Source organism: Carassius gibelio, chromosome B21, assembly GCF_023724105.1.
Source record: "Carassius gibelio isolate Cgi1373 ecotype wild population from Czech Republic chromosome B21, carGib1.2-hapl.c, whole genome shotgun sequence".
Taxonomy (NCBI): Eukaryota; Metazoa; Chordata; class Actinopteri; order Cypriniformes; family Cyprinidae; genus Carassius; species Carassius gibelio.
The window spans coordinates 26,188,723-26,209,037 of record NC_068416.1 but is presented as its reverse complement, the minus strand read 5'-3'; positions in this window follow the sequence as shown (position 1 = coordinate 26,209,037).

Genomic DNA, 20,315 nt, shown 5'->3' with positions numbered 1-20,315 from the left:
CACACACACACACACACACGCACAGAGTATCATGTGTTTTCTGCACTGATTCGGAAAGTTTTTAACAAATGTGATTTATTTCATTGGATTTTTCTTTAAGATAAGAACAGATTTAAAGTTTTATTAATGAAAAATATGGTTTGTATGGAAGCCTGTTTTTGTCGTAAAAAACATTTCATCTTTTTATCTCACAATTTGGAAAGTTTAATTGCGAAAGAAAAAACTTTATCTGAAATTGATTTTTTCTTGCAATTCCTGCTTTATTTCATTCAATGCAATTATTGTTATTATTTTCTCAGAATTGAGAGGTAAACTTGAAATTTTGAAAACATTTTAAACACATGTGGTCGGGCAACTTATAAATAGAGTGAATTCAGGTAAATTGGGCCTTTTTTTGCCATTGAAATAACTGAAAGACAAATGGCCCTGAATTCACATTTGTTGCAATTACCTTAAAAGAAACATTATAACATTGATATGTTATATGTAATCACATATCGATATTAAAATAAAAAATAAATTACATTTATATAGATATTACATCGATATGTGAGTATATTATAAGTACATTGTAATATAGCCACTACATATTGTTGGTCAGATGATGCTAGGAGATGATGTTTTGATATAGCATATTGTTTTATTTTTATGAACATAAAATGTTAACATAAAATTCTCTTTGGACATGACCTGACTCCAAAAAATGACTTTTGTTTGTGCAACCCAATGCAATTATGTTATTTTGTCAACTGGAATAAAACATGGTTCATATGAAGGGTTAATTGAGGATAACTGGGCCATTTTCTTCTCAGTTGTTTCAGTGGCAAAAAGAGGCCCAATTTACCTGAATTCACTCTTATTTATAAGTAGCCTGACCACATTTGACACATTTACATTCAGAATTAATGCAGAAAACACACACTGTATTCGCCACACTTTATGTTAATGGCATTGCAGATGAATTATACATGACTTTTATTGTGCTTAAGTCAGAGAAACACATGTGGGGGAGTTTTATATCATACAGTCTGTCAAATATAGTCAATTTAGTATGTAATAAGTGAGGATAGTTAAAAAATATATTGATATAAATATAATATAAAAAAATATATAAAGGAAAAAAGTAGTTTTGTAAATATAAATTAAGGCTTCTAACAGACATGTCAATTTTATTTCATTACATTTTATTTAATTATATTTAATTTATTTATTTTATTTTATTGCTTGTTTGTTTATCGATACAGTAAATATAAATTTAACATTTTATAATTAATATATTTTATTCTTTCATTAATTGATTAGTTATTTCATTGATTAAAGTATATATATATATATATATATATATATATATATATATATATATATATATATATATATATATATATATATATATATGTATGTATGTATGTATGTATGTATGTATGTATGTATGTGTGTGTTGAATAATATTTGAGAATTGATCAATTAATAAAATATTATTAAATTTACAAACTATTTATATTTAATTGCATTGTTTAAATTTACTGGATAAATGTATGTTTATATAGAACATTTCTATATTTATTCAATGCTTTTACTCTTTTATTATTTATACCATGATACTGTGTGATTATTACCATATAATATATTTTTAATTAAGAATGAAAAGGTTTATACCATAGTACTTAGTAGTAAGTAAATACTCACGTATTTAAGTAGGCTGCATATTTATTGTGTATATATTGATCACGGCCCCCGTGGAAGATGTGTATATGGGTGTGATGTGTAAATATGTGTTGATTCCTCTCATGGCTGAGTTCCCAGCATTCAGTGTCTGTGCTGTTAACGTTTAAAGTCAGGGAGGGGTTGGAGATCTGTGGGCAGCTCCATTAATACCCACCTAAAGAAGGGAGCGGGCATGTTTCTGTGAGGCTCATGAGTAAGGTGTTTGTGAATGCAGGTGTGCGCCACACACATAATTACACAATGCATCAAGTGTGCGGTGCTAAACGCATTACTGTGTCATTTATGCTGTGCAAACGGCATCATTTAAAGATCAAGATTAATTTATGTTTACCCGGCTCAAATCATTCTTGAGCACTTTGATACCTGGAGGAGGACTTTAATTCAGCAGTGTATCATTAATAATGCAATGTCATGATCTGATGAGTATGGTGCGGTTTTTTTCACCACAGTCACATGGTCCAAAAAAAAAGTTGTGATCATTGGACGTCACATGATTATGGAAGCCTGTTTCCTCTGCGGAATAAAAAAAAAAAGTTAAAAAATGCACTTTTTTTTCTCGGAAATCGTAAAATTGTGAAATTTTCTCAGAATTCTGAGTTTCTCACAATGCAACTCTTTTTTTTCTCAATTCTTTGGTTTTTCGCAAATTTAGGCTTTTCATGTCGCAATTCTGCTTCTTTGTTTCCCGCTTAAAAAATACAAATGTTAATTGTGGCTTTTTATCTCACAATTTTACGTTTCTATCTTGCAGTTCAAACTGGAAGTAATTGTTTGAATTGTGAGACGAAACGTCCCAATTACCTTTATTTTTTATCCCGTGGTGGAAAACCGCTTCAATACATGATTTCCAAAATAAGACAAAATGAAAGTTGTTGTTTTGTTTTCTTTTTCTTTTAAAGGACCCATATGACGAGGATTCAGATCTTCCTTGATCTTTTGAGATAAGAGTTTGATGTTTGACTATGAAAACATACTGTAACTTTCAGAACTCAAAGCTGCATTAAAACAAAGATCCTAAAATGACTCGTTGTGAACTTCCGCCACTCGTCAGATGAATATGTTAAAGCCTGACCGCCCACATTCACATCAGCATCACCTATTGGATCACCAGAAGCATAGAAACGAGCTGTTGCATTTACTATGGCCTTACACACAACAAGATGGATGCAGAATCACACAGAATCATGATGCCATTGAAGAAATACTCGATTTCCAGTTCTAGATCAGTAATATGACAAGAGTGTAAACAATTGCCAAAAATACTATTTATGTCATTGGATTTAGGATTATGTGTTGTTGTATTTTTGCGCATCTTCTGAATCTCGGTTTCATTGATTATTGTGTTTCAGAAAGATGAATGGCTCCGTCTAGTTTTTTCTGCCTCTTTCTCTTTCTTTTTTGTGATCACTGATTGTTTGAGACGAGACAAACCTATAAATGAGGACTCACTCTTTAGCTGAAACTGCAAAAAAATCAACCACTTCCTTTCCTGCTATGCCTGTGTGTGTGTGTGTGTGTGTGTGTGTGTGTGTTTCCCTGAGCAGTAACAAACATCTCTCTCCTAATAACACACACAAGGGTGTTTCTTCAACTTTGGGGCCTTTTGACCCTGTGGACTTGCATTAAACTCATTTTTATCCTTTTTATGAGTTAAACTCTTTTCTTTTCTACCTCATTTTGAATGATGTATTGGGTTTGATCCCATTCTGTGGTGGAAACACATTATTTTAATACTACTTAAGAATTAAAAATGTTCATTCTTTTTGTATAATACGACAAAATTAAGATGACTGGAACTGATGCAGAACAAAAACCAATCTCAATCTTGCTCTTCGCTCACATAGAAGTCTCAGCTACACCAACCTGTGAAGAAAAAGCTTTATTGAATGCGAAGTTGTTGGTGGAAATGAATTAAATTAAATATGCAGATGTGATGGGTGGATTTTGGATGGACTGTGGTTTTAATCTATGAAATGGTGATTGCTTATCTAAAATCTTTAAATATGGCTATGAAATAATAGGCACATACATAATACATAATCTGTGTGTGTGTGTGTGTGTGTGTGTGTGTGTGTAGATATGTACAGATAGGTGGTTTCATAATGTGTTTAATATAAATCAGTTACACATTTACATTTTCATTTATACATATACACGTGTGTGAATATATATGTGTAAATATACAGAGATATTGTGTGTGTGTGTGTGCTTGTGTGTTTATATATACATATGCATTATTATTTATAAAAAAAATAAAAAAATTAAAAACATTCCATATGATTTTGAAATTTACACAAATGTAGTAATTAATAATAATAACATTAAAGTAATAGATCTTTTATTCTAATAATACTAGGAAGAGTATAAAATATTTCAATTCAAATGAATCAATGAATAATAGTGACATTTCTTATTATTTTCAATGTTCAAATAATGGCCATAACAATCAACATTATGACCCAGTATGCTAAGAAAATAAATGTAAAAGTGCTTCAGGAAGAAGATTTTTTTCACTGTACAAACAAGGCGTCTTGAAGATGACGTTGACTGCTAGAGTTGGTATCATGGGACGTGTTAGGTTGTACCTCCGGATTAAAGTTAACTCCTGGATGCTTTGCATTGATGTGGTACTTAAGAGTGGACGAACTCCGGTGATATTCAAATTCCTTGCTGCAGACATTGCAGACGACTTTATTTTTATCAACACTTCGATCAGGCCTTTTTTTAAAGTAAATGTTCCAATCAGTGATCCAGGAAGCGCCATCGCTTTAGTCTCCCTCCTTCATTTTACAGTCGAATGGTAGCTAGAACGGCTCCAGGTTCAAAGGTCAATACGGAAAGGATTTTTTTTTTAATGCGTTATTTTTCCTCAGATTAATTGATCGAATTTAACACGTTTTTTTACAGCCCTAATTATAATCTAATTATTATGTATTTCTGTTCTTTTGGAAAGTTTTGAGAAATATATATCCAAACATAGTTTAACACAGTAGTGCTAGTAACTGAGAGAAATGTGTGCGCACTAGAGGAATAGACTGTACAGTTAGTGGTTGTCAGTGCCGTCTACACCCCTAGAGTGATCCGACTGGTTCACAGCAGCCATCCCTCTCTCTCTCTCTCTCTCTCTCTCTCTGGTCCCACAACCCACTGCATGAGAGGACAAGGCAAGGAATGTAATCCAACCACACACTTATAGATTACCTCACCCTCCTCCAATCCTCTCTCTCTCTCTCTCTCTCTCTCGCCCTCTCATGATATTGCTGCCAGGTCGGAATGTTTTTCTTAGCCTCTCCTACACACTTTAACACACGGCCCTCTCCTCTCCATTCTACCCCACTTCTCTCTCTCTCTCTCTCTCTCTCTCTCTCTCTCTGTCTCTCTCTCTCCCTCTCTCTCTCGGGGTGGGTGGGTCTGTTCTAGTGGAGCTGTTCTGAGTTAAACCCCCTCACTGTGATCTCACTCTCTCTCATGTCTTAACCTGCCCGCTGGAGCTGCTGCTGTTCTTTCTCGTGTGTTTGGGTACGGTACAAACATCACATTTTTGCCCCACCTCCCACTGTTGGGTGAAACTTACAGGGCAAAAGTATTTGTTGCAGGCCCTGAAACTTATATTTTGATCAGGTTTTTTGATTAAAGGAGTTGCTCAGTGTCTCATGATCCTTCAGAAATCATTCTAATATGCTAATATGTTGATTTGCTGCTCAAGAAACATCTCTGATTATTATCAGTGCTGAAAACAGTCGTGCTGCCAAATATTTTCATGGAAAATGGTGAGTTTGGGGTCGGATTTATGTTTTTTTTTAAATACATGAATACTTGTATTCAGCAAGGATGCATTCAATTGATCAAAAGTAACAGTTAAGATATTTATAATGTTAGAAACAAAAATGTATAGAGAGAGAGAGAGAGATAATGTTTATATATAATAATGTATATTATATATAATGAGTGAATGTTTGGACCAGATTGTAATTTTTTTCAACATATGTTTGTGGAAATAACAAAAAAACTTTCTTTTTCATCTTACATATCACATACAGAAGAAAATTGCACATAATGCACATAACAGTAATAAACCTCTCACTTGCTAAATCATATACTGCAAAAGATCAGTGTTTAAAGAGCCAGTAAGATGAAAATTCTAAGCTTCCTATAACTGTTTATAAGTCCTGTACATTAGGTTTAAATCCATCCAAGGTTAAAAAACATTGTCATTTTGTCAAAATATCATTTTAAAATTTCCTCAATTCTCAAAGATCCCCAAACAGTTCGCACGAAGCTGTTCAAAAGATTCAGTTTCCTTAAACCCCACCTTTCGGTAGCATACTGTGTTCTGATTGGTCAACTAACATAATCAGGTTTGATTGGTTGTTCCGCACACACCTCCACAGTAAACTATGCGTTAGCATCTGTTTGGGGTGAATTATGTCTTATTCCTCTCACCGCGAAGCAAACAGTAAAATAAAAAACTTGAACAGTCTCGCTGCCTTTTCTTCTTTCTTCTTTCTTCTTTCGTTTACACAGATGGACAGCTACATCATACACTGTAATACAGGTAATTTTTGATTTCCCATCTGTGTGGCTCTTTAACCCTCAGTGAAACTGCATCTATTCTCAAAAAGCATGGATACGTGTGATTACAATCGAGATTTTGGTGGCTCAGTGCAAAGAATATTCCATGTTTTGCCTGAGTGTTACTGTGTATGAATGAATAGTGTGGTAGGTATTGAAGAAGATTTTGGTTAATTTAAGTTTTTATTTGCATCAACCGGGCTTAAAAGTTTTTTTCCCCATTCAAAACACAGACTGAAATATTTTAAATGAATAATGAAAAGCGACTGACTCTCTGTTGGCACCATGGGTTTGCTGTTCATTGTCACTGCAGCAGATTCGGCCTTCCCGATGAAGAGCATCAAACTTATGACAAACATTTGTGGCAAACGTAAAGTTTTTTTGTTGTTAGACGATGTGCGAGTTGTGACGAATTTGTAGTAATCTGAAGTAGATGCTTTTTATATCATTAATTTGGTTTGCCATGTTTTATACACTTCCCAATCCCAAGTCTTTTACTATTTGGTGTTCATGTTGGAGCCATTTGCTGGAATCAAATCCACACCTGATTCTGGAAAACATAGATTTTATTCCTGCAGTGAACATAAAACCGTTTCCTCCTGTCATTTCGAGAAGCATCTGAGCTTCTGGTATTTATGCGACAGGAAGTGTGATGTCGTTTTTTTAAAGGTTACCATCTTCTTTATACCCTTCTCCTCTTGATGTGGTCTGTACAGCAGGAAATTCAGACTGTTGTCTACCCAGACTGACTCTGGATTATCCTTTTGATTTTTTTTTTTTTTTTTAGTTTTGAGTTTTGATTTATAATAACTGACCAATTTTGAGATTTTTGGGCTGATTTGCTTCCATAACATGACTTTTTTCAAACTAGTACAAAGAAACCATAATATTAATTTAAGTGTTCATCACACTTTATCTATTTGAGTCTGCAGATTTTAGATCTTTAAAGGCCGTGGGTTTTTCTCTGTGCACTTCAGCAGCACTTATGGTTATGATCCGATCGCGGTTGTATCTCTCTGTTAAAATGGTAAATGGACTGCATTTATATAGCGCTTTCAACAGATCACATGGCCATCCAAAGCGCTTTACAACTTGCCTCACATTCACCCATTCACACACCAACAGCGGTGTCTGCCATTCAAGGCACCATCCAGCTCGTCGGGAGCAAGTGGGGTTAGGTGTCTTGCTCAAGGACACCTCGACACTTGGTCAGGTGGAGCTGGGGATCGAACCACCAACCTTCTGGTTTGTAGACAACCTACATGAACCACTGAGCCACTGCCGCCCCAACAGCTAGTTGTTAGTGCTATTGGATCTTAGTGCTGCGTTCGACACTACTGACCACAACATTCTTTTGCATAGACTAGACACTTTGTTGGCATTAATGGAAGTGCATTCACATGGTTTAAATCGTACTTATATGAGCGCCATCAATTCATAGCAGTGAATGAAGAGGTTTCATATTGATCATAAGTGCAGTATGGAATACCTCAAGGCTCAGTACTAGGGCCGCTACTCTTCACGCTTTACATGTTACCCTTGGGAGATATCATCAGGAAACATGGTGTTAGCTTTCACTTTTATGCTGATGATACTCAGCTCTATATTTCTACTTTATTAGTTTATTTGAAAAACTAATGGAATGCATAGTCGATATAAAAAACTGGATGACGAGTAATTTCTTACTGCTTAATTCTGAAAAATTCTGAAAAAACAATTATAGGACCTAAAAGCTCTGCATGTAATAACCTAAAACACTGTTTAAAGACTTAAAGGCTGCTCTGTCAATTCTTCATCATCAGTTAAGAACCTAGGTGTGCTATTTGATAGCAATCTTTCCTTAGAAGGCCACGTTTCTAGCATTTGTAAAACTGCATTTTTCCGTCTAAAAAGTATATCTAAATTACGGCCTATGGTCTCAATGTCCAATGTTAATCCATGCATTTATGACCTCAAAGTTAGATTATTGTAATGCTTTAATGGGTGGTTGTTCTGCACGCTAAGTAAACAAACTACAGCTAGTCCAAAATGCAGCAGCAAGAGTTCTTACTAGAACCAGGAAGTATGACCATATTAGCCCGGTCCTGTCAACACTGCACTGGCTCTCTCTCTAACATTGAATAGATTTTAAAACATTACTTATTACTTATAAAGCCCTGAATAGTTTAGCACCTCAGTATTTGAATGAGCTCCTGTTAAATGTAATTATCTATGAAGATTCGGGAGGAGCGCGTCAGATACTTAGCCTAATCATCACAGGTGGACCACAATCAAGTAATCAATCCCACAGTATAAATATCGCTGACTTACCTCTATCCATTGACGGTTTATCAGCATCCCTCCTCCACCCCATCTCCTCACTTCAAGTTCACTTTACAATATACGGGGAAGGGGGGGTACTCTAGCTTCGGGCAATTCCCGAGCTCGGAGCCCTTCCCCGGACAGCACGCCAAATACGCATACCATACCTCAGCTAATTATATGTAAGCGTGAACTAGTGAAATTATAATCATCCACGTCCGCTGCGTTCTCAAGACTCAGGCAATTTGATAATACCTAGAATATCAAAATCAACTTCGGGCGGCAGATCCTTTTCTTATTTGGCGCCTAAACTCTGGAATAACCTACCTAACATTGTTCGGGAGGCAGACACACTCTTGCAGTTTAAATCTAGATTAAAGACCCATCTCTTTAACCTGGCTTACACATAACATACTAATATGCTTTTAATATCCAAATCCGTTAAAGGATTTTTAGGCTGCATTAATTAGGTAAACCGGAACCGGAAACACTTCACATAACACCCGATGTACTTGCTACATCATTAGAAGAATGGCATCTACGCTAATATTAGTCTGTTTCTCTCTTATTCCAATGTTACCGTAGCCACCAGATCCAGTCTGTATCCAGATCAGAGGGTCACTGCAGTCGCCCGGATCCAGTACGTATCCAGACCAGATGGTGGATCAGCACCTAGAAAGGAGCTCTACATCCCTGAAAGACAGCGGAGACCAGGACAACTAGAGCCCCAGATACAGATCCCCTGTAAAGACCTTGTCTCAGAGGAGCACCAGGACAAGACCACAGGAAACAGATGATTCTTCTGCACAATCTGACTTTGCTGCAGCCTGGAATTGAACTACTGGTTTCGTCTGGTCAGAGGAGAACTGGCCCCCCAACTGAGCCTGGTTTCTCCCAAGGTTTTTTCTCCATTCTGTCACCGATGGAGTTTCGGTTCCTTGCCGCTGTTGCCTCTGGCTTGCTTAGTTGGGGTCACTTCATCTACAGCGATATCGTTGACTTGATTGCAAATCTATTTAACTGAACAGAGATTACATCACTGAATTCAATGATGAACTGCCTTTAACTATCATTTTGCATTATTGACTTTCCTAATGAATGTTGTTCAGTTGCTTTGACGCAATGTATTTTGTTTAAAGCGTTATATAAATAAAAGTGACTTTACTTGACTTGACTTATGGAGAGGTTTGTTCATAAATCATTAGCCTGGTTTATATAAACATTTTATTCCTGAAAATGCATTTTTTTTTCTGTCTATTGACAGTATTCTCTCAGATTCATGGAATAGAATGATAAAAAGAGAAATCTAAAATCCCTGTAAAAACATGAAACTTCAACTGAATTTCACAAATCTTGATCCTGGCTTTATTCAAAGTTCAACATTCATAATGTCAATTAGTGCATATTTAATTTGATAATGTTCTAATTTGCATATTTAAACAGTTTACTATTGTGTTAATATAAATGGAATGGGAAAATTATAAATATACAAATGCAAATAATATAAAAAATATTAAATATATATGCTATATTAATTTTCCGAATACGTTCTATATGTGCACAATATTATAAATGCTATTATAGGCTTTATCCACTGTTAAAATTAATTTTCAGATGTATGGATTAGTCCATATTTAATTAGATAATGCCTTCTTTGAATAACATTTACACATAACATGTTAAACGTGCAACACAAAACAATGGTATGCTTAATCACATGAGAAAAGCATGGTGATATCTATTTATTAATTAGATTAATTTTGACTTTATTCACCTGTAGTGTCTTCTTAAAAAATGATTTTCTGAGCATGTTTTTCTTGTTAAGCCAAGCAATACTAACAGACAGGCCGTGATTATGTGCAAGCGTGGCATAACCGTAGTAGTAAAAGCAACTATAGAAATTGAAAATGCAAGCACCAAACTAATAAAAATCTAGCAAACAGCTGAGCATCTGACTCCTGCAGGTTGAGTCCGATTGGATGCAGAGATTGTGGCAGGTGCGGTCCAGTTCAGCATCAGACGGTCAGCGAGCGGACTGTGGGCGAGCCGTCTGACACCAGTCCACGGGTGACCACATGCTGTTCAGAGGAATTTAAACTAGTAATCACTCCGGCTAGCTATCAGAACCCTGGCGGGCCGGGAGGGCGTGTCTGCTCACTGAGGGATTATGGGTAAGGCCGTTTTTGGTGGTGAGATGCTAAAATAGCCTGTTTCAGTGTGGCGCGAGGCGGGGTGGCTGTTTGCTGGACTCGGCGTTGGCAGCACTCATTTAACCGACCGGCGTCCTGCAGAAGCACAATGAATGATTGGGTCACAGTGTGATGGGAGACCCCGTGTGTGTGTGTGTGTGTGTGTGTGTCTGTGTCTGGAGGGAAATTGCATGTTCATAATCCACATTTCTCCTCTGGTTTACAAGTTTTCTTAGCATATTATAGTCTGCTGCTATCAAAGCAATTAAAAAATAACATTTGTGCAATGTGTATTGTGAATACGGGGCTGAAAATTGAAAGGGATAGTCCAAAACTTAGAAAATAATGTATTTTGATGGGGAACTCACAATAACTGTTAGGTCAAATGTGGTGTTTTAGTTCAAGTCTGATAATACTAATTCAGGTGTACTAAAAGTTGAGATAAATGCATTTAAAAGACAGTCATCCTCCTGAACAATAGCATCTGTGCAGTGTATATTTCTAATACTTCGCTGAAATTGAAAGTGATAGTCCACCAATAAATGAGAAGTCTTTATTCTTTGGTGTTCAGCAGAAGAAGGACATTCATGCAGGTTTGGATTTATATGATGATGAGTAAATAATGGGAGGATATTTGGGTAACCTGTCCCTTTAAGAGATAATATACACTACAGACACTGTAAAAGGTCTGACACTGGGAAGTTACTGTTTAGGTGCACTTTAGGTAGATATATGTGCCTTTAAGTTACCAGTGTTCACCTTTAGGGGTGAATATGGTACAATGGTATACTTTTTGAAAAAGCTCTGCCTATAATGACAGCTTTTGTGTCTCTTAAATTTTAAGCTTTTAAAGGCCCTATTAGGTCAGAATTGGAGGTTTAGCTCATGTCTGATAATCCTAATTCAAGTGTACTAAAAGTTCAGATAAATGCATTTAAAGTGTACAGTCATTATCTTCCAGTTATTTGTGACTCATCTTGTTCACAAGTAATAAGCAGTTTTTTTGTCCAATGAAATGCTGTCAATGAGAATGTCCCTTCTCTTAAAGGAACAGTATGTCCTTTTTTGAGCTTAAAATCATCGACTTACAAAATATGGGAAAAAACATTATTCACGAAAGAAACATGAGTCATAGAAGTGTTGAGAAGAACATAGATATGAGGCTGAGTAAATGATGACAAAAGGTTAATTTTTGTTAAAAGACCCCTATAATTTATAGCACTGACTAGCAATAACAAGTTGCAGGAAGGAAAAGTACCTTTTTCAACACAATTTCATGAGGTAATTTTAAATAACTTTTCTTCATAGGGGCTTTACAACCACAAGAGGTGTCTGTGCTGAGCCCAAGGACCACTGAAGAACGAAAGACCTTTGTGTCCTGTGAAGTTCAAACAGGTGATCTGTGATCTTCAGATGAGGAGGAGCATTAGTGGAGCTCTGTAGATGCACGTCTGCTCTCTGTGTCATGGGTGACTGTGTGTGTGTGTGTGTGTGTGTGTGTGTGTGTATGTTATGTTACCTTATGTAATGCATGAATCAGAAGTGTGAGCAGGCCGCTGGAGTTTGGGTGGTTGCTATGATTTGCCCCTCTCCAGGGCGGACGGAGGGGAGCGGTGATCACTCGCTCATATCTCTCTCTCTCTCTCTCTCTCTCTCTCTCTCTTAGTGCATCTTTAAAAGCCACCCACACACACATACTTAGCTATCTGATAGACTTCTGTTCATTTATATAAGTTAATTATAATGAATATTGACCAGGGGCTTCGCGATTTGGGGGCGAAAATGTAATTGCGTTTTCTTCTGATAAAATCCTTTTTTTTGTATGTATAGCCTCACAATTTCATGAACTTCGCATGATCATGAGGTGCTCGGGTGTAAATGAACACAGTGCCCTTCCTAACTCTTAATAAAACAGCATATATTTATGTAATTAAATAAAAGCCTTTGCATGATTTTGGTTTTGTTTCAATAAATCTTGCATAAATAAAAATGCATGTAAAATAAATTGCAAAAACATAATATAAATAGATTATAAATATGCATGTAAAATAAGTATCGTAAGTAAAGCATATAAACAAATATGCATATCAAATAAATAGTATAAATAAAATATAAATAGAGTATAAATTTGCATGCAAAATAAATATTATAAATAAACAGTATAATAAAATATGCATATAAATAGATGAAGTACAGTATAAAAATAAATTAAGTGTTTAAATATAATAAAAAATATATAATTTTTTAACTAATTACAAATTATGCATAATGCATTTTTTTAAAGTCTACTTTAATACTGTTTTGCAGTGGTGCAATGTTATACTTTATCTTAAACTATTTTACAGCTCATTTTGCTCCTAAATATATAATTATTATGCGCATACGTATGCAGGAACTCCACGATGCATCTGTTTCATTTGAGAAGTTCCCTAGATCTTTATGTTGTTGTACATATTGTACAGATGTCTGCCTGTCTGTCTGAATGACAGAGTAAGTTAATTGATAAACAAATGATTTAGCCGGCTAATAACACACACACCCACATGAAAGCACACGCTGTAAAGCAGCACCTCTTCAGCGATCAGACGTGACGGATGTGAATCTCCTGAGGGAAGAAACAAGTAGTGAAGTGAAGCCAGCTGCCAGCGTGTATCAGAGACTCTGGCACACACACACACACACACGCTTAATTACAGGAGCACAGCGAGCAAATTTAGCCAGGATGCTAACCAGAGAGGAGGAGGCAGAGGCAGTCGGGCCTGGATGGGCTCTGAGCAGGACTGAACCGCAGAGGCGACGGGGGAGGCTATTTCAGTCAGCTTCACTCTCATTATTTATCTTAGTTTGAGTCCCCGCGCTCAGACACAACCTACAATTCAGCGCTGCAGATGGGCTACTCCATCAGACCCTCCCACAACACGCCAACCCACCGCACAATTCACCTAAATATACAACACACAGAGCAGCCAGATCTGAGGAGCGCTCGCTCGCACAATACACAGTCCTTCTGACCATCGTCTGTCCCTCTGTCTGTGACAGGGCTAGGAGACTTTCAACTTCAGTCGAGATCCTGTAGGAGACAAAAAACATCAATCATTGTGTTACCATTTAATCAAATCTTATGTATTTAATACTTGCATTTATATAATTTACACAACTGAATAAATAAGCTGTTGTATTGTTTGTTATGATAGTACAATATTTGGCTGAGATGCAACTATTTGAAAATCTGGAATCTGAGGGTGTAAAAAAAAAAAATATTGCAAAAAAAAAAAAAATCGCCTTTAAAGTTGTTTGAATTAAGTTCTCCAGGGTCACATATATATGTGTGTGTGTGTGTGTGTGTGTGTGTGTGTGTGCTGTGTGCTGTGTGTTTATGCTACATTGTAAGGACCAAATGTCCCTATAAGGATAGTAAAACATTGTGGGGGCTGGTCTGCGGTCCCTACGAGGGGGGAAAATTTGAAAATAGTAAATGATGTTTATCTGAAAGTGTAACAATGCAAACAGGTTTTCTGTAAGGGGTAGGTTAAGGGTTAGGGGATAAAAAATTTTTTTTGGATCAGTATAAAAACAATAGAAGTCTATGGGAAGTCCCCTCAATTCACGGAAACACACAAACTTGTGTGTGTGTTTTTTTCTTCTGGAAAGGGGTGAAATTATTGAGAGCATAGAAAGATGGTTGCTAAAGTTGTCATAAAATCTATTTACCATTGAGTTTATTTATATGATATAAACATTTCTATAGCATTTTATACTGTTTATATTATATTATATATGGCTATATTTAATATTTATTGTTTATCCTAAAACCATTACAATAATTGAGAGTAAATGAAGATGTTTCCTGATGTTGCCCATGAAATCTAATAACCATTACAAATATTTTAATTAAATAATGTATATTTGTAAATTAAATTTTATTTATTGTTTATTTTCTTATATATTTTTTAAGTCTGTAGTAATATTTATGCATAATATTTATGATAGATTATATTTAGTATTAATATTTCTGTGATATTTATGTTAATATTTTTCATATTTATTATTTCGCGTAGAAAGCAGTGACATTATTGAGAGCAAATGAAGATGATTGCTTGCTGAAGTTTTCCTAAAATCAATTTACCATTAAATCTATTTTAATCTTTATATTATGTAATATAATACAATATTTTATTTTCAGGTTTTTTGCAATGTGTATTAAGTCTAATTTAATAAATATAGTGAATATTTAGATTTTGGATTAACATTGCATTGTATTAACACATGTATTGTAATATTAAACACACACTTAATGACAGTTAATCACTCATTTGTGTCTGTTTTTTTATTTCCCAGAAGTCCAGAGTTTTAGGAGAAGCATTTAAAGTTTAAGTGATCTCTTGTGAATGTCATTTTGCAGGATTTTCAGTAGCTTTTGCTGGAATCCTGTAAAATGAAATCTGTTTTTGTGCTGCGCTGATCGTCACATCACATAAGGAAGCCGGTCTGGGGTTACCTTTGGATTCGTCTGCTGAAATATTGGCTGGATGAAGTGTTTTCACACTTCTGCTGAGATCTTGGGTGAGCTGTGGGTTTTCTGATGTCGATTAGTGTTTTAATGGAGCATTAGTGAGGGTTTGATTAGTGTAACGGCTGTTGACCAGCACACATCCACCCACTGATGCCCTCACACCTCTCCTGTCCCTCATGTTTGCTCGCAGCTTTCCTGTATTGACTGAAATTAACTATTTTCTTTTTTATTCATTATCTTTCTCTTACTGTCTTTCCAAGGTTTTCCAGATCTAATGAAAATGTTGCCGCCTTCATTTGCACCCTGAGAGGTTTTGGCATTTATATCATTGCCATACAGCACTGAAATGGAAACTTTATTGTATTGACGGAAGACTTGCTTTCCACCATATGCAATTAATATCCAACTCGTGTATTGTTGAGAATTCTGCGTTTCACACTTATACATAAATATGACATTGATGATAACATCACCTGAAAGCTGCATGTATCATATCCAGAGCAGGGTTAATTATACAGTAGTAATTTAAAACCATGAAATAAATAAAAAATGTGTTACCTGAAATAAAATGACCATTAGTTGCAATTAAGCAAAATATAAAAAACTCAAACTTATTTTATCTCAGCTAGTTGCCAAGGTTTCTCAGTTATATTTAGCTTAACTTGATGTGATAACTAAAATAGCTAAAACTAAAAAATCAAATAAATATTAGTAAAAAGAAAAAAAACTATAGATGTAAAAAAAAATAAAACATACTAAAATTGTAACTAAAATTAAAACTATAATAAAAAATATATGAAAATAAATATTACTTCAGAATATTAATAAAAATGAAAAAAAGATAGAGATATTAATACTCTTGCAAAATATTTCTATTTAAAATAAATGCTTTTTTTTTTACATTTTCTTCTCATCAAAAAATACTGAAAAATCTAATGGATCCTGGTTTCCACAAAAATATTGCGCATTGCAAATGTTTTCAACATTGATAATAATCAGAAATGTCTGTTGAGCAGTAAATCAGTATATTTCCATGATTTCTGGAGATCATGTGACACTGAAGACTGGAGGAATGATGCTGAAAATACAGCGGTGCATCACAGCAACATATATTCAATTAGAAAACATTTATTAGAAATTGTAATAATATTACACAATTGTTACTGTATCTGTGGTCAAATCAATGCAGCAATGAGGAGAAACGACTTCTTTCCAAAACATCCTCCGGACTCCATACTACTTCTACTATAGATTTCTCATTTCAGTTTCTATAGTTTAAATATACTAATGGAACATTGTTTTTGTGTGTGTGTGTGTGTGTGTGTGTGAAAGAGAGGAGTAGGATGGTTTGTGACCCTTGTGTATTGAGGGCATCATTTGCATGCATCGCTCGGTTAAAACATCGTGTGAATTGAGCCGCACATCTGCATATACATGAAACCTGGTACAGCTCAAGGGTTTCAGCGAGGAGAGTCTGTGGAGGAGGTTTCTGAGGTCTTCTCTGATTATCTTGTGGAGGTGAGATGCCTGATGGTCTTCAGACAGTAATGAGCAGCTAATGCACACACATCCCATAACAGCTTCATTAAATCTCAGCTGCTGTAATGAATACATGCACGGTCAATATGATACTGATCTATCATGCACAAACACACCTGGAAGAAAGAGCAGTCAGCATCTCAGTTGATTCTCCTAGTTTTTACAGAAGGCTCCTGAGATGTTTCTCCTGAGAAAAGACCCATGTTATCACATATATCTCTCCTCTAGAGACTCCAGTGTTCAGATTCGTCAAGTGTGTGATCAAAGGTCAGAGATCTCAATATGAACTCGAATATTTCTCATTGTGTCTATTTTGGTTTTATGTCTCTGATGGAGTTAGAGAAGAAGCGTCTGAGATGAAGGTGATGCTTCAATGAAGCATTTGCAATCAGAAGTCAAAGATCTCAATATGAACCCTTCTGAACTTTTCTCATCAGATTCTCCATTTTATATCTCTTACTCTCTTTCTCAGATCTTGTGAGCTATAAAAGAGCAACATCTGAGCAGTAACGTTACCTGTGGCATTAAAAAAACTATTAATAGAGTATTTTCAAGAATTTTACATGCATGTTTGCATTTTTTCTTATAGACTTAAATTAGACCAAAATTTATTAAAGGGGGGGTGAAATATTAGTTTTCACTCAATATCCTGTTAATCTTGAGTACCTATAGAGTAGTACTGCATCCTTCATAACTCCAAAAAGTCTTTAGTTTTATTATATTCATAAGAGAAAGATAGTCTGTACCGATTTTTCCCGGAAAAACACGAGCGGCTGGAGGCGTGACGTGTGGGCGGAGCTAAAGAATCACGAGTGTGAGTAGGATTTTGCGTTGAGAGCGTTTGGAAGCTGTGACAGCTGTGACGGCTGAAACTGAACGAGAGCAGCAGCAGCAACGACTCGCTCCGAGCGGGGCTTGAACCCGGGTCTCTGGCATGGGAGGGGACGCACTAACAAGGAGGCAGAGATATTTTAAGCAGTTTTGCTCACCGCCTGCGGTTCCAACACACGATCGTGACCCTTTTTCGTTGGGACTGCATCATCCTTAAGAAATAAACGATACGCAAATCCGTCGTCAAACTGGGCCTTGTTTGTAAAGCAAGCATCTTCGAAATGCAGGGAACAAACACAAACACTTGCACAACTCCGTTGATGCTCTGTAAAAATAAACTCCATCCACTGGTCCCTTAATGCTGTTTCTCTTTTGGTAATCTGTGCAGGGTTGTCTTGCCCTGGCAACCAAAAACACACTCCTTTTGTGACATTTCGCGACGCTCTCGCTCTGATCAGTGATTGTCTGTGCTCAGCCTCTCAGTGCTCTGCTATACGGGAGCGCGCGCTCTTCCGGCAGAAGTGCCTCAGGACCCATATAAGGAAATTCCACTCCATCTAACGTCACACAGAGCCATACTCGAAAAAAACTTTCCGAAACTTGTGACAAACCGGAAGGAGTATTTTTGGAACAGAAATACTCCTTCAAACGTACAACTTAATTTTTGAAACTTTGTCCATGTTTAGCATGGGAATCCAACTCTTTAACACTGTAAAAAACTCAGTATGCATGAAATAGCATTTCACCCCCCCTTTAATTTCTATGTAAATAATACATGCATGAAATAATTTTTATATAACCGCTGCATTTAATTCACTGCGGCGATCTGCATATGAAAGGATTTCGTAATGATTTGTTGGAAATTCATTCTATTCGTCTTCTGTGAACGAGGCCTATCATGTTTTAAATGTCCTGAAATCCTGCGCAGTGTTTCTCGGCGTGATTGTTTTAGACCGGCGTGTGTGTTGTAAGTGATGAAGAGAGAGGTGTGTGTAGTGTGTCCTGCTGCGGTGGCAGTCTCTAATCAGCACGGGTTTGAGGGCATGTCTGCTCTGCCCAAAGGCAAACTGTATGCTCGGGGACCACCAATATCATTTCATTTCTCTTTCTGTCTCCGGCTGGCTCTCTCTCAGTCTCTGTCTCTGTCTCTATTGTTACTAAGCCAATAATGACCAATGGCATGAGCTTGTTTACCTGCGGTCACTGAGGAACGCACAGGCCATGAAGCAATATAAAGCTGCACTCATGTCATCACAGCTAGTGCTGCTTTCTCTTGTACTGCTAAAGTCAGAATTGGCCCTGGTTAAATTCTTCATGCCTTTCTGGTCTTATTGCACTTCTGAAAAAGCACTTTAAAAGCATGCTTTCAAAAACAGTACTTATTATGGATGTAACGTTTACTGACACTTAATTGCATGTTATTTGCAGTTTAATGAAAATGCATTATAGTTTAAATGTATATGAAATGCAGTTTGTTGAACGTAAGAGTGCTTTTTTGGCCCACGTGAGTAAATACTATATCTATATATACTTTCATAATTACTTCTATTGTCTATGAAATGTTAGTGCACTACTGAATCTACTGACAAGCATGCATGGGAAAGTAAAGTATACTTAAATGTCATTTCTGTTGTATCTAAATCCACGTGGTTTCACATTTTTCACAAAATATATCTAAACAATACAATATGATATACACAGTAGATTTGCACAATAGTACAGTTAACATCAAGTACTTAACATACTTTAAAAGATTATAAAAACAGAAATGGAAAGTAAAATGCCTAATTTTATATTTTTTTCAAAGGTGCACTTTTTAAAAGTGCACTAAAGTGTTAAGAAACTCTATTCTATTTTTACTAATATTTAATAATCTACAAGTATAGCTTATTGAGAATGCCCTCAAGATTTGAAGTACACTACAAGTGCACATACAATACAGTGAAGCATGCTTTTTTTCACAAGTGTGTGCGTGATTCATTTGTGCATGTTGTTCATAAAGAGCGATCTTCTTTATTGAGATGTAATATGATTCATTGTATTTATTGCCTTCTGGGTTCTTTCATGTACAAGTTTTAAACATTTAGGGGTTCATAGTGTGGTTGGCATGCGTCAGTTAGCCCCTACTGGTAGGTGCTGTAACTACAGTATTAAAGGGACAAAAAGCATCTTACTCCATTGACAGCCATTGAAAAGAAGCTGTGCATTCTGACAAAATATTGTACTTCTTTTAAAGCACATGTTAAAAAAAGATCTTGTTTATTGCAAGTGTTTGCTTTTCATCTTTCAGGCCACTTATCCAAGATTTGTGCTTTAGTTTCCACAGAAGTCGCCATTAAACCAAGTGGACACTGCAGCTTTCTCTGGGATGAATGGGAATGCTAATGGAATAGGTAAATTATAACTTCTTAAATGGTTTTCTAAAAAAACTACACCCTTACAACAAATGTTTTTTATTACTCACTTTTTATTTGGAAGCCTTAAAGGGACAGTTCACCCAAAAATGAAATTTCATATCATTCCAAACCTTACTTACTTTCTCCTGCAGAACACAAAAGATGTTTTGAAGAATTTTGGAGTTCAAAGGACATGCATTGACTTTCATTGAATGGACAATAAAACACCAACAAGGTTTGAAATGACAT